Source organism: Corvus kubaryi, unplaced genomic scaffold (genome assembly GCF_017639235.1).
Source record: "Corvus kubaryi isolate FWS band 111438036 unplaced genomic scaffold, C.kubaryi_AGA036_p1.0 128, whole genome shotgun sequence".
Classification (NCBI taxonomy): domain Eukaryota; kingdom Metazoa; phylum Chordata; class Aves; order Passeriformes; family Corvidae; genus Corvus; species Corvus kubaryi.
Window position 1 is genome coordinate 1,179,000 of NW_024580663.1, and position 24,026 is coordinate 1,203,025.

General features: G+C 46.4%; 1 protein-coding gene across 1 annotated transcript in view; it reads left to right on the forward strand.

Moving 5' to 3' along the window:
- Positions 1-24,026, forward strand: part of CTNNA1 (catenin alpha 1) — a 105,246-nt gene that overhangs the window by 19,110 nt on the left and 62,110 nt on the right. The gene's annotated exons all lie outside the window — the stretch shown is intronic.

Here is a 24,026-nt window from a genome sequence, read left to right on the forward strand (position 1 = left end):
TAACTCCATGATCTTGTGTGGGTACATGTTGACCTGTTGCAGTTTGCTCCAAATAAAAAGGATGAAGCTGTATATTTTTCGACACTACTACCAATTTATCCTGGCGTTGCCTTTGCACTGGCAGCTGGTGAGATTCCTCTCCCACTGTAGGTACAGCCAACATCTCTGCTTTTCCGTGCTGTGCTACTCAGCTCTGCCTCAAAGTTAACAGAACTCCCATGAAAACTACATGGATATCTAAACTACTGAAAGCAAATGCATTAAAAAATCCCCAGTGGGCTGACAGCTGAAATATTTCTGTGTTTGAGAAGCTGGTATGTAGAATGGAGAAGTAAGAAAGTGTGTCACTGACACAGGAATCCACAAACTCTGTCGTGACAGGTACATGCTCTGTGCTGTAACCCTCTGGGTGTCATTAGCACAGGGCTTGGGCAGCTTGCCTTGCTGTCAGCTCTGTGTTGCACATGGCAAACCCTGGAGATGGTGGCTTTGAGGCTGGGCTTTGAAGGGGTTTGGGGTTCGCAGGGTAGAAAGCACAGGCAGTGCCTGGAAATGCAACCAGCAGTTTCCAGCGTGCTCTGAACCTGCAGAAGACATCAGTTATCTGACTGACATGTAAGACTGGAAATAAAAGCTTCCTTAAGCTTTTGACAGTCAATTTTTATTGCCTGGTGCAGGAGCCCTGAGGGATGGGGACAGTTGAGCTCCTTTCCATGAGCCAGCAGTGGTCGGAGGTGTCCAGCCCTGTTTAGTATGCACAGGGACGTGCAGAGAGCTCTCATTTTCAGTCTATTCTGTACCCCATCAATTTCTAATGCATACAGCTCCCCTTTCATGCACACACCAGTAACTCAGCCATGTACCAGCAGAAACATTGTCAGGAATTGTAGTTTGGCGAGTGCGGAATGCAGACCCGGAGCCCCATTGTGTACCACATGCTCTTGTACAATAAAATCCCTTGTTACTACATTTGGAAACGATAAATCATGTTACATAAAGTAGCCTGACAGGTCCCATTTCAATGGGAATTTTAATGCTTTTATATTAACATTCTGACTGTGTCCTTGACTGTCTGGATTGCATTAGAGGTGCTTGGCAGCAAATGGAGAAAAGCCATTGGGAGTTGGTTCAGAGCAGGCATTCCAGGCACACATCACTTCAGGATGGCTTTTTATTTTCCCTGGTTTCCATCTTCTCTTTGGCCTCAAGTGCTTGAGCACCACAGCAGTGTCTGTTTGGGGGTGGGGGGTGTGTTTCTTTTTGTGTTAGATTTTAACCTAACCTACGCTGGTGTGGCACAACTGGAAGGTGGGAGAGGTGGCTGAGCCCAGGCTGTGGCCCTGCACTGCCTCGGGGAACTCTTGCAGGCCAGCGTGGTTTGGATCTCAGGGTCTCCAGAGAAGGGCTCAGTACTGCTGGATTTGGACCTGGTGGACCCATAACTTGCTAAATGCTGGATTTGCACCCTTGTGTCTGTGTTCAGTGCAGTTAGGGGAATGTACTGCTCCAAACAAGTGCTGTTTCCTCAACCTTAATTGCACTATTTGCTTTTCTTTCCTAAGCTGCTTTGAGCATCTCTGATGCTTGGAAGTGATTGGACAAGAAAGTGCCTAGCTTATCTATTCAATATCTGCTGGGAGAAATCATTTGTCTTCAGAACTACCAGCAAAGGATATTTCTACTCCTGACACAGTTGCAATTTACAGAATGGAGATGTGTTTTCATGATGAATTTGCCTATTAATGATGTTGATCCACAGCTTTGTATTCCCATCAAGGATCCAAGCTTGGAAAGGAACATGTGAATTTTCACATGACTGTAAAATTCATTTATAGCAAGTATCTATACACTGAAAGAGCTCTTGCACAGCCCTTTTAATGAAAGCATCTGTTTCTGTGGAAATAGATGTGAATTTAAATGGCACACTGATCGTGTTGATGATAAAGATGCTGATAAAAATTCTGCCTTGAGATAATCTACACTTTCTTTTTTAATATTGTTTGTCAGTTTAAGATGCCTGAATGCTGACGTGATGGATGTGGTTTGAAAGCCTGGATGGGTTTTCCTGTCATGGACTTTGCTGCTCAGTAGAGAGCTGTGCTGTTATGCTGGGCCCTAATTTCCATAGACATTATTGGTTTGACAAAGATGCTGCTTTTAAAAACAGAACATTTCTGAAGTGATAAGAGAATTTTAAGTTTAATGCTTACAGGCTGCCATAGAGTAAATATTTCAGCATCATTGGAGTGAAGCCAGATGAAGATGAGAACTTCACACTATGTCAGTCAGGCATTTTTGGGCTACAGAGTCAAGCTTCCAGGAGTTCACCCAACACCAGCCTGGTTTGGGACTTAGTGTGGGGTTTTCAGGAGATGTTCTGGCACCTTCTGTTTCTTAGGGAATAATACAAGGACTTACTGAATTTAAGAGAAGCCAGCTCAGGCAGTTTTGTAAGCCTCGTGATCTTTGGGTTTTGAAGCTCTTCAGTCTTCTCTGTCACCCCAGTGGTTTCCCTGAGCTCATCCCAGTGTTGATGCGGAATTGCTGGTTTAGAGACCCCAAACAACTCGGGGTGCCCAGCCCCAGAGGAGAGGGAGGGCAGCACACGTGGGCTCCAGCTTCGTGCCCTGGGTGGGGACACACGCCAGTGCAGCCAGACACTGCTGAGGCCGTTGATGCCAGGGGCACAACTTGCAAGTCCTGGATGCTTTTTCAGACCCAAGACAGTTTTTGTGCTGTGCAGATGCATTTCTTAAAGAAGCATCTGGCTGGCTTAGCGCCTCCTGAGAGAATCCAGCAAAGGCCAGCACTCACACCTCAGGTCTGGTTCCAGTACGAGCCTAGATGTCTATTGAAGTCTTAAATCACTGCTGCACTCCATCCACTGCCTTCAGCCTTTGCTTGTTTGGTGCAGAGCTGCCAGCGAGAACTCTCTTAAATTGAATAGATTTGACAGCAGCTGGGACTTGTTCTGAGCTGCCTTGTACAGCAGAACTCACCCTTGCAGCCTTTCCACGCTTTGCAGCATTTTTGTTACTGACTCCTAATGTATGTAAAAGAAGGAAGGTGGCTGCCCTCACTTACAGTGCTCACTGCAGCCAGCTGTGCAGCAGAGCTGAGCTCTGGTGCTGGCTCTGAGCAGGAATTGAGTCCTGTGGATACTTTCAGTGGCAGTGAGGGCTCCCATCCTACCGGGTCCCTCCTTTCCCCCCTCACCCTCTGGTTTTGTGTTGGTGAAACACCTGGGTTTTCCTTTCTTGTCAGGCATGTGTCCATCTCCAATGTTAACGCATTCTAATCTTGTAATAATGTATTATAAATCTCGACCTTTCTTAATCTCATGTTGATCAAATAACATTTAAGATTGGTGCAGGGAAAACCTGCAGTAATAATGTGTACAGCCTTGTTTGTGATATGGATGTTGGCATTTTGCAATGTTTTACTTTTGGTGAGCTGTAAGTGGTTTTACATAAATACACTAATGCCGTTCATGGATTCTGCTTTAACATTGTGCTTCATGACTTAATTCATTTGAATTCTACTGTTTCGTAGGAAAATATTTGAACTTTATCTGCCTACATAAGATCAAATATGTAGTCACCCCTAATGCAGCTCCATTTGGTGATACTTGAATAATCTCTCAAAGTCAAAATGAAGGAGTATGGATGGAATGGAGCATGTAAGTTTGCACAGTGACTGCTGATGTGTGGATAAACAGTCTTTTAGCCTCCAGCAGGATCATGCTCTCAGTGTGCAGAAGTATTACACACACAACTGGGCTTTTCAATTCCTCTTGTTGGAGGAAAGGGATGATGGAATTATTAAAAAGATGGAGTACCACAGTTCTTGTATTGCAACAAAATATTTGCATCTCAAGTCCTCAACTTCTCCTTTTGCTTTTGCGTTGATCTAATACAAACTCTGGGTTAAGTTCCATCTGCAGGGTGGGATTCAGAAGATAATGAAGAGAGAGAATGGGAACAGTCACTGTCCATGTACACACGTGTCCCTGTGGCTGTCTTCTGCTACCACTTGTCTCCTCTTCAGTGCTCCCATGACATGCAAAACCTTTTGTGCTCTTTCATTTTTTCCCTTTCCAATACCTCTTCATCTTTTTTACAGCTCCTGCTGCAAGCATTAGAGGTCTTGATGGAAACCTGGATATTCTCTTCTGGATGTGGTGTTTATTATCCAGACTCTGCTCTTGCTTAATCTGTTTTATCCTGTGTAAGAAAGCTGATGTTCTGTAATGCTCTTAATGTGTCCTGGAGCTTTAGACCTCCTTTGTCCCAGAAAGTCAACGGAATCAATACAGAATAATTAGCATTTGTGGCTTATCCAAATAGTGGCAGCCCTCTGGAATTTAAATAGAGCCAGAAGAGTGACTTAATCCTTCTCATGTCTGAGAAAAGGATGAGGCTTAAGCTGTATCTTGGAAAGCTGTTGAAATAGAGGAGAGAACTTTGGCTTCCTTCTGGCCTGCACAGGGACACATTCCTTTAGCAGGAGGGACGGGAGTTAGAGGGGAAACAGCAGAGCCAGCTTGTGTACGGCAAGGTTAAAAACCTGCTCAGGCTGTCTGAAAACACTCACTTCATGACTTTGGAGACTGGATACTCACAAATTATTCTTGCTGAACAGGCATTCTAGAAGAGTGGTTTCCTTACAATAACAGCAGCAAAGCCAGAGGCTGTCAGGCCAGGAGCTGCCTTGCAAAGGTGGGCTAAAAGGTGCATTCTTCTCGGCACCAGTTAAAAAAAGCATTGGCATTGGGCCACAAGAGGAAAACCAGGGCATGTGCAAAATTAGCAGTAGGCAGTGAAGAAACAAACCCAGATGGTTCTGAGCTGGCTTTCACAAATACCTGTGCCTTCCATAAATGGAGGGTGTTTTTCTTTATTGTGTGTGTCAGAGTGAACGCAAATATTGTGGGATGTGCAGCCACTCGTGGAGTATCGACTCCACTGCATTCCCATTAGCCTCTGCCTGTCAGAAACAAGGCTTTTGCCATTCGTTGGGTGCTCCACTGCTGCCATATGTGGCCAGAAAAAAAAATTGCTTCTCAGCTCCGAATCTCTTTGATATGCCCGAGGTGCTGTCAGCTGTGGTTTGCTGAATATGATAACGTGAATTGACGTTATCAGTTACTTTCTGAAACCTATGGAATGATCTGGGGAAATGAAGCCTGCTCGTTCTCTGGGGGAAAAAGGGCTCTGAAAACAGAAGGTTTTTGGTTTAGAATCGCTTCAGCTTTGTAGGTGGGGTGGTCTTGAGTGTGAAGTATCTGTGGGGCACAGGAAATGTGCGTGACATGGGAGTGTGTGGTGGAGTGACTGGACAGAGATGAGGAACATCTTGGGGATGCAGGTGGGTTGGTGTGGGTGCCATGACTGCTCCAGAGCATCCTTCTAGCTTGCCTTTCATCTGCTGGGGTTTAGGGAATTTATTTTGACCTTGTATTTAAAGGATGGATTCCTTAAAAAAAACCAAAAAACTTTTTGTTGCCTTTGATTGAATTTTGGAGTAAGGTTCCCACCTATAAGTGTGGCAGACAGCTTTTTTTAATATGATGACAGATGAAGATTTAGCTATGAGGCTGCACACAGGGGCAGTTTGGGAGAGTTGGAACATTGACTATCCTAAACTGTTCAAGACTTCAAATAATTTTGATACTGTTAAATTTCTTTTCATGTTGTCTTCATATATTAATATAGTTGCATAGTTTTTCCCAAAATTAAAATACATACAGAGATCTTGAGGAATGCTGAAGATGCTTCAGTATCTTCAGCAATTTCTTTGAGACATTATGTGCTTGAGACTTGATTTATTTTGAGTTTATTTTCTTTTCTGATATTACCTGCAACATTGGTATATGATGCTCTAAAAAGCCCCTGTTTGCTGAACAGGAAGATAACCCTGGGACTTGTTTGTAGCTCACATATTTTTGTCCTGTATCTGGTGTTGGAAGTTGATGGATGTTTTTCCTTTCAGGCTTCCCAGCAGATGAATTGCAGCTGTGAATGTCAGTGGTGCTCAAGTCAGATCCCTCCATAAACGTGCTGTCCCCATGTTTTTTAACCCAATACTGTGCACTGCTTTTAAGTATGCATTATTTTTATTCAAATCCTCTTGACTAAACCCCAGAATTAATGCAATTAATTCTGCTTGTGTAGAGGTTGAGCAACTGGCTACGTGGTACTGCCCAGGTGGCTCCTGCATCTGTGGCTTCAATGTCATTTCCCTCTTTTCAAAGGGTTTGTGTGTGTGTCCCCTCCTCACCACTCAGCTTCCTGGATTGTGTAGGGAGAAATGTGGGGCTCCTCTTCCCTACTGTGCCTTTGAACCTCTCCTTTGAGGAGTCTTTACTGAGTCATTTTGGGGGAAGAAGGTGACTTGAAGGCTCTGATGTCAAGTACAAAATAAGACTGCAGCCATATCACTTGATACTGTTCCCCTTAAATGCCAAATTGTGAATTTCCTTAGAGGCAGAATGAGTTTTTTGGGCATCTCTCCAGGAGTCAAAGAATCCCAATTCTAGAGGTCACTGGACTGAAAAAAGCCAAGAAAACAAGAAGTTAATGCAGAAATAACTGAAGAGGAAGAAGTTGAAAGCCCTTCTGCCTTGTACCTGAGCAGTTTGACCCCTTTGGAGCTAATGGCCTACAAGATGGGCATGTTCCTTCCTGCAGGACCTTTTCATTGAGGAAGGCAGGGTCTTCACCAGTCCATGGAGAAGTTGATGTTCTCGGGTGGGGAGGGTGGGTTTGCAGCTTTGGCTCTCTGGTAGCCACAGGTGAAGCTGCTGCCCAGGCTCCCCTGAGTGGGTGGGCTGGGCTCCTGCTCCTCTCAGTGCTGTCAGTCACAGCTTTGCTCGCCCTGAGGGGCTGCTCCCATGTGTGCAGGTGCTCAGGGATCCGCTGTGGGAGCTGTGGAGTGAGGAGAGCCTGGCAGGACAGTGTGTGGAGAGAAAAGGTGGTGATCACACAAATCTTACTGTCCTGTACTGCCCCGTATGCTCTCGTGAAGGCTTTTTCACAGACAGTGTAAAGCTGCCTTTTTGGTGGCAAATACTGAATTCTCCAAACTTCCTCTAAATTTTTATCCCCAGTCAGTTTTGTTGTGCTGTGGAAATCTATTTCCTCTGTGCCCCCAAGTTATGGGCATCCTCAGCTGGACTTGAGGAGCTCTTTTTGAAAGAGCAGGACTACACCAAGTACACAGGGAACTTGTATCCCCTGGGAGTATTCCTGGTGTTATTTCCAGTGGATTGATTATTTTATGCGTTTTGTAAACTTGCTCTATGACTTTGATAATATTACCCACTCCTGGAGCAGTGCCTGTGTGAAGGGAAGGGTGCTGCAGTGAAGTGTAGATTCAGTTACAGCTTATTTCTTGGTGTAAAACTGAATTTACCAGCTGGGTTTTTCAGATTACTGTCAGCTTAAGTACCTTCAATCTCCCGGGTTTTCTGTGCCAGTTTTCGCAGTTCTGTGTATTAATTCTGTTTGTTTTGAATAGCTGTTACTTTATCACCTATCTAATGCTATTTGAAATCATGTATCTAATGATCTCTTTAGAAGTAGAGGCTGATACAATAAAAATGTGAAACGTCTCAGCATCCCGTAGCACTCTGCTTTGTTTTCCTGGATGTTGAGGTGATGCCACCTTTCCCCTGCACCTCAAATGTGCTGACTGTTCCTAAATGGCTTATTTGCTTTGACATTCATTTTCTTTTGAAGAAGGGCAGCCACTTCATATGTGTCAGGCTTGTGCTGGAATTTTAAATACTTTAATGCATTCTTATTATCTGCAAGGGTGGCTGGCTAATGAGTTAGCTTAGTAAATAATGGCTTGGTGGTGCCTTTGTGAGAAATGAAGGTATGCACACCACGTTTTAGTGCTTTTTAATCCCACATGTGCCTTGGTGAGTCACTGGCTCTGAGTAGATGGAGGGGATGTGGATGAGGTTGGCTTGGTCTGAGTGCACTCAGTGGGATCCCCCTCCTGGGCACCGAGGGCTGGCTGGTTCTGAGCCCTTTTGGTTTCTCAGGAACTTCACCTGACTCCACAGATGCTGAACCTGCAGAGCTGCCCCAGCCCTGGGGCCCAGCACAGGAAGGGCCTGGAGCTGCTGCAGCCAGGCCAGAGGAGGCTCCAGGATGATCCGAGGGATGGAGCAGCTCTGCTGGGAGGAAAGGCTGCGAGAGCTGGCATTGTTGAGCCTGGAGAGGAGAAGCTTTGGGGTGACCTCACTGGGGCCTTGCAGGGCCTGAAGGAGCTGCAGGAAACCTGGAGAGAGACTGTGGAAAAGGGAATGGAGGGACAGGACACAGGGAATGGCTTCCCAGTGCCAGAGGGCAGGGCTGGATGGGAGATTGGGCAGGAATTGTTCCCTGGGAGGGTGGGCAGGCCCTGGCACAGGGTGCCCAGAGCAGCTGGGGCTGCCCCTGGATCCCTGGCAGTGCCCAAGGCCAGGCTGGACACTGGGGCTTGGAGCAGCCTGGGACAGTGGGAGGTGTCCCTGCCCATGGCAGGGGTGGGATGGGATGGGCTTTGAGGTCCCTTCCCACCTAAAACATTCTGGGATTCTGTGATGGAGAGGAGATTCTGCTGCTTTTGCTGCTGCCAGGGCTTGAGGTTCTTGACAATTAGTCAGCTTTTCCTGCTGTTCCTGGTTTTGAATGCCTCTTGCTTGCTGTCAAAGGCAACTTCCTACCTACTCTCTGTTGCCGTATTGCAGGTTAAGGCTGCTGAATCCCCCTCTACAGGAAACACTTTAAAATCTGTTGCAAATTAAACCTATTTATATTTCTAATAATGAATAAAGGATACATTAATTCTAACGTTGAATGTCTTGTGACCATATTGGTAGGACTGCTTTATTATCTGTTTCTCTAAGCTGTCTTGCCAGGAGTTAGGTGGCTTTATTCCCAGATTTATAATGCATTCTCTTCCTCTTGGAAAGGGCATATGCTGCCTTGGCTCACTCCTTTTAATTTGAGTTTTGCAGGGGTCTGTGTTGTTCCAATTTTAGTTCTATTTCTGAAGCCTTTTGCACATATGTAAAATTTGATAAAAACTACAATATCTCAAGGCTTTTACAATTACTGCAGGTGTAAACTTCAGCCTGCTTTTCATGCTTCTGGATGTATCTATTAATTCATGTAATCTGCAAAGGAAAAACTTGAGATATTCCTCAGATAAGGTTGCTGATTAACATAAAAAAGAAAAAACAGGCCTGTAAAAAAGCAGCTCCAGTGGTAGATTACTCACCAGCCCCAGCAGCTCTCTGGTGGCTCCTGCAGAGGTGGTTTGTCCCCCTGATTTGGTATTCTGAGGCATTCCCCCATCCATCCTGCTTCTCCCATCTAACCAGGCATACTGGAAGTGAGATGAATTGACCTGTAGCCAAGCTTAACCACTCATCACTCAGCAAAACCCCTTGGGAGGAAACAGCTGGAAGTGTTGACAAAATATTGGGCAGCCCCCCCTGAGGTCGGTGCTGCTGTCACTCAGAGCAGCCTGGGTCAGATCTCACCTGGCTGCACAGCAGAGGGGGGGATCCAGCACCACGTTGATCTGGGTGCTGCATGAAACCACTCTAGGTTTAAAACAGGGCTCTGAGCAGCAGCTGTCATCCATTCCAGGGCCTGCAGGGCTGTTGTGACACCGTGCTGTCCTGCTGCTTTCCCAGCACAGCTCTTCTGCTCCTGTCTGGGCTGGGTGGGAGCTGGGGGCTGTGGTGCAGGGGGAGGCACAGCCTGGCCGGGAGTGCCGGAGTCCTGAGCCCTGGCACCTCACAGCAGGCAGGAGTAGGAGCACGGGATTGCAAACTGCAGAAGGAGTAGGATGCCAGACCTGCTGCGAAATAACCTCTTTACATCTGGGCTTGTGTGAGATAGAGCCAAACAATCCTCTGCCTCTCTCTGTTGTGGGGCAGGAACTGCCCTGGCGTGGAGGGGGTGACTCTGAGCTGGGCTCAGGGGGTCAGAGCATGTTAATAACACCAAGGTTTGGGGCTCCATCCCTATGTGGACCATTCACTGGAGAGCTGGACTCTGATCCTTGTGGGTCCCCTCAACTCAGAATATTCTGTGATCTGAGCATGCTGCTCCAAGGGGGGCCTGGCACACTGAGCCAGGGCAGGTCAGAGCCCTTCAGCTGGCTCTGAGCTCAGCTAAGGAACATCTTCAGGGTAACAAGAAATAGAAACCTGTGCCATTTTGCAGAAGGTTTCAGGTATGTTTCCTTGGTTAATGCTGGGTCTGGTCTGGCTTGTAGAGCCCCAGCATCATGATGTAATGGAAACTGGGGAAATTCAGTTCCATGAAAAGTCAGGTTTAGCATGTGATGTATTATTGCCAATTGGGGTTTTCTTTTGAGCTTTCAGGGAAAAGATGTATGTTGTTACAGGATTACTTTCTTGGCACCCTGGCACTTTCCTACCATTACATATCTGTATAAATAGATATTTTTGCTTCAGTGGTAGAAATGTACTGCAGAGGTAGAGAACCTTTGTGCTGTATATCGTAAAACCTATGCTATTAACTTTTTAGATATAAGAATAAGCCTTAACAGAACACTGGTAGGTAGCTTTGTTACCTGGTAGTGGTATAAAAGTAGTACAAAATGTTTGAGAATCTGTTGTTTTTCAGACCTGACAAACACCTCTCTTCATCCATTCCCTTCCTCCCCCACACCACAGGTGCAAATAATAGTAAAAAAATTACTTTCTGCTGTTGCAATAATGCTTTTTTCCCCTCAAGAAACAATATATTGATAGCACTAGACAGTAATTTTGAAGGTTTGATTTCACCATGACTTAAAAGGGGACTTATAAAATCATAGAATATCCTGAGCTGGAAGAACCCACAAGGATTCCAATGCTCTGCACAGACACCCCAGCAACCCCACCCTGTGCACCCCTGGCAGCTCTGGCAGCCTCGGGCCCGTGCCCATTCCCTGGGGAGCCTGGGCAGTGCCCGGCACCCTCTGGGGAAGAACCTTTCCCTGCTCTCCAGCCTGAGCCTGCCCTGGCCCAGCTGCAGCCGCTCCCTGGGTGCTGTCCCTGGCCCAGGAGCAGAGCTCGGAGCTGTCCCTGCGCTGCCCTGGGCAGGAGCTGCAGCCCCGGGGAGCTCTGCCCTCAGCTCCTCTGCTGCAGCTGGACCAGCCCAGTGCCCTCAGCCGCTCCTCGGGCGGCCCCTCCAGACCCTTCCCCAGCCCCGGCTCCCTCCTTTGGACGCTCTGGAGCAGCTTTGGATCTCTCTGATGTTGTGGCACCCAAAGTGCCCCAGCACTGGAGGTGAGGCTGCCCCAGCCCAGAGCAGAGCGGGACAATCCCTCCCTGGCCCAGCCTGATGTCCCCAGAACAGGGATGTCCCTCCTGGCTCCAGGGCACTGCTGACCAGGGTTCACGTGGCCATGGACCAGGACCCCCAGGACCCTTTCCAGGGGCTGCTCTCCAGCCCCTCATGCTTGAGTCCATGCACACAGCCAGCATTGCCCCATCCCGGGTGCAGACTCCAGCCCTTTCCCTTGTTAAACTTCCTATGGTTGGTGATTGCCCAGCCCTTTAATTTGAGGTCTCTCTGCAGAGCCTCCCTGCCCTCAGGGGAGTCCCAGTTGTTGGCAAACTGCCTTAGTCTTCCTTTGAGCCCTGGGTCCACCTCATTAATGAAGGTGTTGAAGAGCACAGGCCGAGGATGGAGCCCTGTGGAACCCCAGCAGTGACTGGTGCCAGCCTGATGTCACCCAGTCACTGTCACCCTTTGTGCCTGACCCATGAGCCAGTTGCTCACTCATCACATAACACAGTTGCCCAGCTGTGGGCTGGACAGTTTGTCCAGAAGGATCCTGTGAGAGATGGTATCAAAAGCTTTGCTGAAGTCCAAAAAGATCACATCAACTGGCTTCCCTTGATCATTCAGGTGGATTACTCTGTTGTAGAAGGAAATCAGGTTCAACAAGCAGGACTTTCCCCTCCTGAAACCATGCTGGTTGTGACTGATGCCTGTGTTGACCTCCAGGTGTTTTTCAACACTCCCAGAATAATCTTCTCCATAAGTTTACCCGGCACTGAAGTGAGACTGACAGGCCTGTGGTTTCCGGGGTCCTCCTCCTTGCCCTTCTTGAAAATCAGGACAATGTTCCCCAGCTTCCAGTCAGCTGGGACCTCTCCAGATTCCCAACACCACTCAAAAATCATTGAGAGAGGCTTTGTGATGATATCAGCAGCTCTTTGAGCATTCTTGGATGAATCCCATCAGGCCCCATAGGTTTGTAGGGATCCAGCTGGAGCAGCAGATCTGTTCAATTTCAGGGTCAACTGGGAGCTGATCATTGTCACAGTCATGGTCCTCTGGCTCAGGGCGCTGGGACCTCGTTGGTCCTTGATCCATGTTGAAGACAGGGGCAAAGCATGCATTCAACACCTCTGCCTTTCCCTGTCCCTGTCTGTGATGATCACCTGATCGTCCTCATCCTGGAGCACACTGATGTTATTTCCACACTGCCTTTTGCCATTAATATGTTTGAGAATTCTTATTATTCCCCCACAGTTCTGGCAGCTCCAACTCCAGTTGAGCTTTGTCCACACGGATTTTCTGCCTGCAGTGGGCAGCAGCATCTCTGTGTTCTTCCCATGTCACCTGACCCTGCTTCCGCTGGGCACACACCTTCCTGTTTAGCCTTATTTCCAAGGGAAGATTCCATGGGAGCTCAGGCTGCTGCTTGGGAGTCTCTGAGCTCAGGAACCCCCCTGACCAGCCCTACCCAACCCTCACCCTGGGCTTGCCTCAGTCCCTGCTGCCACCCCTGTGGCTGCCTCAGGCACTGACGGTGACGCGCCCAGTTCCCGTGGCCTGTGAGGATGCTGGAGTTAAGTTGCTGTTATTGCTGCAGCAGGAGCACAAGGTGGGAGGGTGGATAGGTGGATATACAGGTCAGTAACTGGGTCCCTGTATGGACTGGGGGTGAAATTTTTCCCTTCATATGGTTGAGATCCAGGGAATCACAGACTGGGTTGGGTTGGAAGAAACCTCAAAGCTCCTCTCATCCACCCCCTGCCAGGGACAGGGACACCTTCTGCCATCCCAGGGTTCTCCAAAGCTCCATCCAACCTGGCCTTGGACACTTCCAGGGCTGGGGCAGCTACATTTGGTTGTTCTTAAGATGTGAATTCTTACAAACCAGTCCCAGTGTTTTCAGCTGCTCCCAGCTTTGCCCTTGAGTGGGAATTCTAGACTGAGTTACAGGGATTAGGAGTTGTTTTTAGCCCGGAGCAGTCCTGAAGCTTTTGGTCAGTTGCCATTAAAGTTAAAAGTGCTATGAAATTTGGAGGAAGACTAGCACATTCTCCTGGATTTTCTTTTTCATGAGGGAACAGACTGCAAGACTGAAGTTGCAAATTATAGCTCTCCTATGAGGAAATAAGATTTTTGGAGGTTTTTTTATATTGGTGAAGCGACTGGAAGTACTTTACTAACTTGAAATATTTGGTTTGAAGGCAATGGAATGGTTTTGATAACAGAGGTAGAACAGCCTGTCTTGATTATAACTGCATTACATAAAAAGAAGACGTGACCAAACAACTTGTCAGAGTAGAAATGAGGCTGTGTACTTGCCTTGATAGAAATTGTTTTAATAATCACAAAAAAGTCCTATTTTCTGCTCAGAATGGGTGTGGGTTTTGATTTTTTTTCCTGGCTCGGTTCACTAAAACCTGTTCATGTTCTTTATCATATTTTTCACCTTGTGCCTGTGAGCAATCTGCATTAAGTATGTGGACTTGTCATTTAGTCCTAGTCCTGTCAGTAGTTAAAAACACCTTGCATAAGCAAATGTAGCAACAGGATGGAGTAATTATAAAAAAAATACCCTTTTATAGCTCCTTCCACAAGTGAACTTCTCACTAGTGGGTTTTTTTTTTGAGATTTACTTTTGATTTTTAAATATTTTTTGACTGATTTCAGTTAGTTCACTGGGATTACTGATTGCATATATTTCATATTGTGGCACAGGAAATCCACCTGAAATGTCTCTATTTTTTAAAAAATATATATTTAATTAATTGCATATGTGTGCACAATGAATGTTTTAGAGGGATGGGGTGGTTGGGTTGCTCTGTTATTTGCATAAGCTCATATTTTTGGAGTGGTTTCCTGGTGTTTTCCTGGCTCCTGTGGGTGTCTGATGGCCAGACAGGATGGGCTGGGTTTTGTTGGTGACTGTCCCAGCACAGGCTGAGGTTGGGGCAGTGGCAGTGAGCCGTGTTCTACAGTGGAGCTATGTTTGCATGAACAATTGAAATTGCTTTCTAAAGCTGATGATCACTTATTAATTTGCCTGATGAAGACTACTGGTTTTGAATAAATGGACAGTAAAAGTAGATGTCAGAAAGTTCCCCTCTTGATGATGCAGCTTTATTGGGGCATATTCAAATGATGGAGTGCCCACTAACAAGAAAGAAAGCAGTGTGCAGCCTGGTGGCATCAGCTCATTTGAATGTGGCATAAAGCTTTTTCATGTGTCTCTGGATACTCTCCCTGGCGCCCTTTGTCAAGTTAATTGTTGTCTGTAGACAGCTGTAGGTATGAAGGGACAATATCCCTGGGATTTATCTGCTGGGTGCGCTGGAGTCTGCCTCCACTGTGTCCATGTTCCATTTGTCCCTGTGTTCCAGGGTGTGCTGTCGGACAGGGAGGGGCTGGGGAGGCCTGAGGAAGGTGTGGAGCACTCACATCCCACAGCTCTGGCTCCAGCTCCGTGCAATGATCCCACTGCTGTGCCAGTGCTGTTTGCTCAGGAACCTCCTGCTGCTGTCCTGGTCCCGGCTGGGAAGGGACAGCTCTGCAGCATGGGAGCAAAGGCTTTGAATTCATTCCAGAAACACCTCCTGGATGTGGAGCAAAGCGGTGGTTTTATCCAAGTTTCAGATTTGTCGACAAATATTTACACTGCTGACAAACCCAAAACTTGGAGTGGAAGAGGCACTGCAGCTTGTTCAGCAGTTCCCAGCACTGAGGGTATTTTGAGTGGTCTGTAAATAACTGAAATTCCTTAGTCCTGCTGCCATTGTGTTGTTACAAAGGGGGCTCTGTGGGTGTTTGGTGAGTTTAACTATGGGTGGTATTTCAGCTGGTCTAGAGACTTGCTCTGCACTCACTGGCAGGGAGTAATATCTGGCAAGAGCTCACTGCACATGAGATGTTGAGGCTGCTGCTTTGTAGTTTCAGTAAAGGGTGAACAGACATCTCCTAGAAGTTCCTTGTCACCATAGACTCTGGGAACTTGTCAGAAGTATCTGGTTTTTGTTCTGTTCAGGAGTGTAGGTCCTGTTAGAGATGCAGCACCTGCCAGAGCTTACTGGGGTTTTTTTGGTTTTTTTTCCCTGTTCAACCCAATCAGATGTCTAACCTTAGCCTTTTTGGAAGTTTCTGGATGCTAATTGCAGGCAAAAGGCATCTGTCATGTAGTCACAGCTCCCTTACTTCCAAGTTCCACAGTTGCTGTGGTGCTAATGGACGTCCCAGAGCTAAGCCAGTCATCCATAGAGAAGAACATAAACTAGAGATGGCTTTCTCTGCCTGCTGCCCTGTGGCTGTGGAATCCTTGAAGGCCTGGACCCTGAAGATAGGCACTTGATACCCAGAGAGCTTCCAGCTGTCATTAGGCATTCCACAGCTTGGCTGCTGCCTGTGCATGGGTCACCCTGCTGCCCCCCTGGGTGCTGAGCTCGGTGTTTGTCCTACCTGGAAGCAATTCCATCTATTTCCATCTTCAGGACTATCTGGAAAGCTTGAGGAGGAGTTCTTTAACCTTTAAATTATTCAGCCAGAATTTCAAGCAGATGTTGCTGTTTGTTTGGGGATGCTTCAGGGCTAGACGGGATCAATAAGCAGTTCCACGTCTTTACTGGAGCGTGTTGTCTTCTCCCGAGGACAACAGAGGTGGTGCTTTAATATCTCCTGCTCTTTCAATCAGAGCTGTGTGCTTAGACCTGGGGGCCTGCAGCATGGCCCTGCTGTGTGGTTTTCCCAACTTGGTGGTTTGTTCCTGCCTCTCATCCTTTGATAGGTGTGTGCTGAGGATGTTCAGTGCACAACTTCCCTCTGGAACTGCTTGGGCAGGTAAAATTTGCCTTCCTGAAAGCAGAGGTTGTTAACAAAGCTGCTGAGAGTGGCTGCAGTGCAGGGGCATATGTTTTTCCCCCAGTTAAGTGCTGTGTGGTGACTTCAGAAATGGAAACTCCTTTGTAGTCTTGTGTCCCTGTCCCCTTTCCCACGTTCTCCCTCCTAGCAGACTGTGTCATTATTAGCTTTACTAAGAGCTCTATTAATTTTACTGGTTTTTTTCCTCTAAAAGAATTAAAACTTAAAGCGGTGTGAGGGTGGAAACAATCCATTTGAGGGCAGAAATTGATAGTCCCAGCTAACAGCACATGGCTTTTGAGGCAGAGGTTCTGGATATGTGATGGATTATTAGGAGTTAGTGGGAAAGAGAGCAAATGCATCCTAATAGGAATAGTTGCTGTAGGGTTGAGCTGGATTCCACCTTAACGCGCTTCTCAATGTTTTTAGCTCTCTGCAAACATATAAGTAAAACTACTTCTTGCAGTAAGATTTTCTGAGTATTTTGTACACTTCATAAAGGATATTTCAAGTATTTTAGTGGCTATATAGTTAAGAAGGACCTTTCTGCTTGAAATGCATTTCCTGTATCTAGTGCTGTCTTTAATCTCATGTAGTCTCACGAAACCCATTCTACCTACTAGATATGCAGTAAAGCTGTTCTATTTGGTAAAAGATTGTATGTTTAAACAGCAGAAGTCCTCACTGCTCCTGTATTTTAAGATTAAAAATTCAGCTGCAACACTACCTTCAGGTTCAGAGCCATTAGAAGGGATTTTTCAGATTTATTCTCCTGATTACAATACAGAAAATTAATTGCTTTTGACTGTAAAGAATTATGACTCATTCATTATTTAAGAACCTTTTTGATGGATGAACCTTTTCCACTTACTCCAAGACTTCCCATGAAATATGGCTGGTTTTTTAACTGGTATAAAGCATGATGTACCTCTGTCAAACAGTGGCTGCACTGCCCACCCTTTGGGGTAAGGAATGGTGGAAGGGAAAACCAGCACCTCCTGTGTGTCCAGTTTGCTTGAGTATTCAGTGTGCAAGGAGCAGAGTTTGCTGGGAGATAATGGGGAAGTTACTTCCATGGCATTTAAAAGAAATACTTTGGTTTTATAAAAGAAAGATTTGTTCCTTCATTTAAACATGCAGGTAGCAGAGAATACCCTTTATTTTGCCTGTTTACACTGGAAGTGTTACATACTGTGGAGAAGAGCTTCGGTTTAACTAAAGGGATGTTCCCCTCTGGTCATGGTTCAGCTTCTTGCTCCTGGTTTTTATGCTGTTTGTTCAGAAGGTCTCAACTTTGTGTGTGTTTAACTCTTGTCCTTTTAGCAGACTTAGAAGAAAAAGTCAAATTACAGACCTTGTGGATTAACACCTGCTGAAGAGCTGAAAGCAGGGTTTGGTTACCTGTCAGCTCAGAAAGGTTTGCTCAGTACCCTTGGCAGCCAAACCTCTGGAGTTGTGCATCACAGAAGTAAACCCAGAAATTTGTTAATGAGACACTTGTCACTTTCCTGTTTCATAGAATCACAGAATGGTTTGGGTGGGAAGGGGCCTTTAAAAGCCACCCCAGTCCAGCCCCCTGCAATGAGTGGGAACAGCTTTAACTAGATCAGATTGCCCAAAGTGCTGTCCAGCCTGGCCTTGAATGTGTCCAGGGAAGGGGCATCCACCACCTCTCTGGGTAACCTATCCCAGGGCCTCACCACCCTCACTGTAAAAACATTTCATCCAAAATAAGGCCCAGACCATGTGAATCCTATGTCAAATATGACAAATAGAGCTTTAACTCATTTTAATAAAATCTCCTAAAATCTTCATGGTAATGAATTTTTTGATTAGGTAACAATGATTTTGTAGAGCTTTTCCTTAAGAACAGATTACAGAAAATACTGACATCAGGGTTTTGTGGTGGGTGAATACTCACACTGAATCCTGTCCCTTAGCCTGGACATTCACTGGAGGGCAGTCAGGGTTTCCCAGTGCTGCAGTTTTCAGTTCATTTGTGCAATCCTCTCCAGTCAAATTCTTGAATCTCAATTTTTTAGCAGTTGTCTTAACAGAGCCTGCATTTAAGAGTAAGTTGCTAGTGATGTTGACATTTCCTTGTTACTAATTGGATTTAAAGGTTTTGCATAATGTATTCAGAATACTGGTTTTTCTCTGAGGTACGTTACCTTTGGTTGTGAGAACAACTGGGTTTGTAGTTGAGAGATGCTTTTGCTTGTAAAATTAGTCTCTGAGAGTTTAAAAAAATAGATATATCATGTGCTGCTCTGAAGTATTACAAGGATTTGAGAGGCAGTTTGCCAACTGACATTTAAAACCCTTGAGAACTTGTTCCAGCCAAACCTTTTGATAAAAAAGTAAATGCAGCTAATGCTTAGTTACTAAAATGATTTTAGCTGGCGGTTCGGTGCGTGTAATCATCTTGGAACATCCTGAAACTTGCTCTTTTGTTCAGTTCTCTATCAAGGCTTTTGGGCTGTGTCCATGAACTTGTCACTTCTCAAACCCAGGAATCCTTCCCGTGGTATTGAGGCTTGGTGGCTCTGAATGCTGTGTCCGCTCTGGTAGCCCATGGAAAGAACACTGCTTGTACCGGAATGTTTTCGTGGCCCTTCCTGGAGGGCTGTGACTCAGAGCTGATGGGATGTCTCACTGTGTGACACCTCTAAACCTAACAGGCTCTTTGTCCTTGCTGAACTGTTGGCAGGGCGGTCCCGTTGGAAATGCCAGCTCCTGGCTGGCGCAGTGACCCACAGGTGGCCATGGTGGTGTCCCTGCAGACCCAGGGACCACCCAGGGGCAGAGCCAGGGCTCGGCAGCTCGGCCGGGCTGTGCCTGCCGTGATCCCGATCCAGCTACTCCAGAGGCAAGAGTTTGGCTTTGGTTTGGTTTTCACTCCCAGCCTGCTCATTCAGACAGGTTTTGCTCATCAAGAGACACCTGGTTTGGGAGGAGCCCGTGCAGCCCTGCTCCCTGTGGTGCAACAGAAGGTGCTGCATTTGGTGTGACTCTGGCAAATGGCCCAAACCTGACTTGCCTGCTTGGGACAGTGGGTGCAGACTGGTTTTAACATACCATGAAAGAGTGAGCTTTTGACACCTCTGCTTGAAAAGGGAGGAAGAAAGAGGCAAATTCAGTTTTACAGTATACACAATTTTAATAACAAAATGCTTCTGTACACTGCACTTGTTTTACTCCATTACTCACACCCCCTCCCACCAGAAGTTGGCTCTTGAAACATAATTTAAACACAACGCATCGAGGACTCTCTGTAATCTTGGGTTGCTAAGCTGGTAGAATAGTTCACTTACTAGTGTTTTCATTAGTAAAAAGAAAAACGGGGTGGGTTTTGTTTGGCTTTTTACAAAGGAGTGGTTGGGGGATGGCAGGTGTAGCTTCTCAGTGCTTACACAGTGGTGTACAACCTGCTTGCACAGTGGTGTACATTGGTGTTTCACCCCATCTGGGGCCTGATTATACCCCTCAAAGCTTTTGGTACCTTTCCCTAGATGCCTCTCAAAATAATTTTACACAAGATGTGAAATGCTGAATTTCCAGCTGATTCTGAAATTATCTCTAAGCATCCTGCTAACGTGGTGCCTTAAAAAGCAAAGCCCAGCACCAATTTTAGCATCTGGGACATTTGCAGTGGAGGAAGGTGTGGGGAGGGAGGAGCTGCTGCCTTTGGTTTCTGTTGTTTCCTTGCTTGTTCCTTTTTCAGGGGGAGGAGAAATACTGTATCCCCTTCTGAACTTGTTTAATTTTTTATGGAAAACTTCATAAGAAAGATGAAATTCAGCTCCTGGGTAAGTTTCATAGGTCTGAACAGATGGATTTTGATAGCTACACAGATCACAAAATTAAATCAACTTTATTTCCATTAGAGTAGTACAGAAATTATCTTAGACACATTAAAAATAAGTGTGTAGTGCAGATTTCTGGTTTAAAGCCACAGGATGTTTCTGGTTTTACAAGGTAGCAATAGGCCCCTGTCTTCTAAGGGGGTAATGGGACAGAAGCTCAGAGGCTCACATTTGCATGTGGCTGATCACTGAAAAATCGCATCATTTCTGCTTGGGGGAGAAGCAAACAAAACCAAACACTGCTGGAGCAGCATTTGTTCTGTTTCCATCTGATAGGGAACGGGAGCTCAGTGCAGAGAACACTTCAGCTGGAGACTGAACACTCACCCATTTTACCCTTCATCGGGTAATTTTTACTTGTGTGCATTTAAACACTGATCTAATGCAGAGCGACTAACTGGGAGCATTAATTCAGCCTGTTCAGGAGGATGACTCAAAACCTGAACTTGTGCTGCTGGGTTTCCATTTCACTGACGTGAGGGAGGGGAGCAGGAGAAGCTGCCTGGAGATCAGCGAGGCTGGAGGAGATCTTTGGATGGGACAAGCACCTCAAGAGCAGTACAAGAAATTCTGTTTCTAAAAGACCCAAAGACCTCTGAGGCTGTGCCTCGGGGTGTTGAAGCACCTGTAAGCAATGTAGGATCTGTACAAACCGAGGCTGTGCAGCAGAGATGGTATTTGGGGAGGGCAAGTTAACAAGCTCCTGTCATCACCCAGTGCTTCTACTGAAATACGATTAATTTAAACCAAATCATCGTGGTTCTTGTTCCATCAACAAAATAAATCAGAGACTGCAGAGTAGCACAATTATTCCAATCCCCTCCTTGCCTGGAAGAGTCACAAGCAATTGCAAATGGAAGACAGTAACTTTAAAATAAAAAATATTAACAGCCTCTGGCTGTGTCCTTGTGTAGAACGATGGCTCTGCCTGGTGCTTGCTGTCCCTCCGCAGGGAATTCAAGTTGACTTCACTGCTAGTGTTTGACATTCTGTGAGTTTTATGATACCTGTTACCCTAAATGTAATGTTTGCAGAATTGCTTTGCTTATTCCCGGAACCTGGCAACAAATGGGCTTGGAAATAGCAGACGTAAACCACGGCATTTGGGAGATGGGCTGTGGATGAGTGTGGAGTACAGAGCGGGAATGGGAACGGTGCTGGGCTGTGCCTGCTGGCATCCTGCTTTGCTGTCTGCAAGCCAAGCACTGCAGGACCAGTGGAAACTGGGAGTGCTGGTGGGAGGGAGAAGTTGGGTGCCTGGGTGGGTTTGCTTGGAGAGGCGCTGGAACAGTGCTTTAATGCTTGGAAAATTGCCGTGAGTGGCAGGGATGGAGACGAGGGTTAAATCCAGCACTGCTGGAGCATCTGTCTTTGCTCTTCTTGGGTGTAATTACAAGCTCATAAAGATGGAGTGGGACGGAGCTGGGGTGTTGGCAGAGCACCTCCTCTGGAGGAGCCTCAGCTCTTCATCAAGCAGCCACTTCTTGTTCCTGTTGGAAGACTGACGTGGTGCCCCTTGAGCTGCCTTAGAGCAAGGGTTTCTGCAGGGCCTGCAGGGAGGGGGTGGGATTGCTTCCTGCAGCTGCAGCCGAGGCCCTCGGAGTTCAGTGGTGACATCTGATGGGGGATGGCAGCGTAGCCAGATTATTTGGCTGCCAGGATAATTAACGAGCTCAGTGATAACTTTGTCTGTGCTGGTGCCCTGCAGCTGTAGGTAGAAGTCATCCCTAAGTGCCTCCTCCCCAGGCTCCCAGAGCTGACCTGTGCCAGCTCTGAGCAGCGTGGGGTGAGGGAGGTGCACAGGCAGGGAGAGCGATGCTCACTCACTGCCCACTCAATGCCCACTCAGTGCCCACTCACTGCTCCCTCACCTGCCCCTAGAGCAGCATCCTGGGCCTCAGAAGAGCTGTGAGCACTTAGTTATGGGAAGGAGCAAAGCAAGTCTTCCTACAGTCAGCTAAATACCCCTGGGCACCAATATGGGTTTGTATTTCTCAGCTTAGCTCTGGCCTTCTGCTTCACATGAGATATAATCATACAGAACATCTGCTCTTTGTCCACCTACCCCACAGGATTTTTTTTAGTCAGTTAAAAGCAGTAATTAATTTCCCAGAACAGGTGTAAATGGACTCATCCTAGAATTAACAGTAACAAGAGTTCAAAGGTATCTCCATGGAAATCCATTAGGCTTCACTGGATCTCTTCCATTAAAGTACAGAGTCAAGGGAAATAAACAAAATATTGGTTTTATAATAAGGGCACTGTATGTAAAAGTAAAATGATGCAAATTAATATCTTCAAAACCAGCCATTGAAAAACCTTTATGTAAAATTTTAACAGAAGTTACTTATCTTGCTATAATTGCCTTGGACGAATTCATCTCACAAGAAAACATCAAACTGTTGTATAATTGCACCCTAAATACCTCACTAAGTGGTAATATAGAGAGAAAAGCAGAGTGAAATAGCAAACAGATTTTTATGCAGTGTTTCTTCTGTTTAAAAAGTTTGTAGGATAGTTTAGTACATCACAATTAGCATACTGTAATTATGGATTTGGTCAAGGTATGGCAACACTGTGAGGAATTTCGTTTCTTCATCAGGGTGTGCTGGTAATTGTTTAACACTGCAGCATTGGACACAACACATTTTTTAGTTATACATACATGTATATATATATAAAATAATTCTCCATCCCTCTGCATCTTTTAGCTTTGGTTAGAATGTTTACAATATTTGAGCAGTTGACTTAAAAATAATGTAATCCTTTGCAGACCCCCCACCCCCCCACCCTTGTGGCATCTGAGTACCACCATCACTGCATAGATCTGCAAATATTTACATATAATTTCATAATAGAGTATAAATAGCAATATGGTACTTCTGGCTAAAGAAACCAAATTACCCCTTAGAATGAGGTGTGTGTGTATATATATTTATATATGGGGTTTTTTTAAGTCATACTAGTTTAGATTCTGTCCCATATCAAGTAAGAAACAAAACATTTTTCAGTGAACTATTCTATAAACTAATCATATTATCCTAACTTATCAGAAGAGGTCTTTTTTTATCTTGAATTTTGGAAGAGGAGGACAAGTGAGAGCTTATATTACAGGGGCTAATTCTGTCTCCAGAGAAACTAGTGGAGTTAGTGCATGAAAATAGCTTCCCAGCGAGAGGAAGCCTCAGCTGGGGGGGCAGCAGGGGGACAAAGAGAGGCTTCTTCCTTCCTTCCTTTCTTCCTTCCCTTTTCTCCTTAACCTCGCTGTTGATATTTGCTTTTAATCAAGAGAACCTTGCATTAAGGGTATTTACACATGAAAAGGTGTTGAAATGCTGTTTGTTCATTGTCATTAAGTAATTAGCCTGAATTCATGAAAAGCATCATCAAGTGAAACCAGGGAGCTGAGCACTGAATGTACTTAATATTTCCAATCGATCCCGGTGTGCTGAGCCTCCCGAAAGAAGCTACACTGCCAGTCTGGGGACACACGGAGGGCTGTCCTGCTCCTGGGGCTGTGTGTGCCCATCCTGCTCCTGGGGGTGTGTGTGTGCCCATCCTACCCGGGGCTGTGCACCCATCCTGCTCCTGGGGGTGTCTGTGCCCATCCTACCCGGGGCTGTGTGTGCCTGTCCTGCCACTCTGTGTGTGTGTGTGTGCCCATCCTGCTCCTGGGGGTGTGTGTGCCCATCCTACCCGGGGCTGTGTGCCCATCCTGCTCCTGGGGGTGTGTGTGTGCCCATCCTACCTGGGGCTGTGTGCCCATCCTGCTCCTGGGGGTGTGTGTGTGCCTATCCTGCTCCTGGGGCTGTGTGCCCATCCTGCTCCTGGGGCTGTGTGCCCATCCTACCCGGGGCTGTGTGCCCATCCTGCTCCTGTGTGTGTGTGTGTGCCCGTCCTGCTCCTGGGGGTGTGTGCCCGTCCTGCTCCTGGGGGTGTGTGTGTGCCCGTCCTGCTCCTGGGGCTGTGTGCCCATCCTGCTCCTGGGGGTGTGTGTGTGCCCATCCTGCTC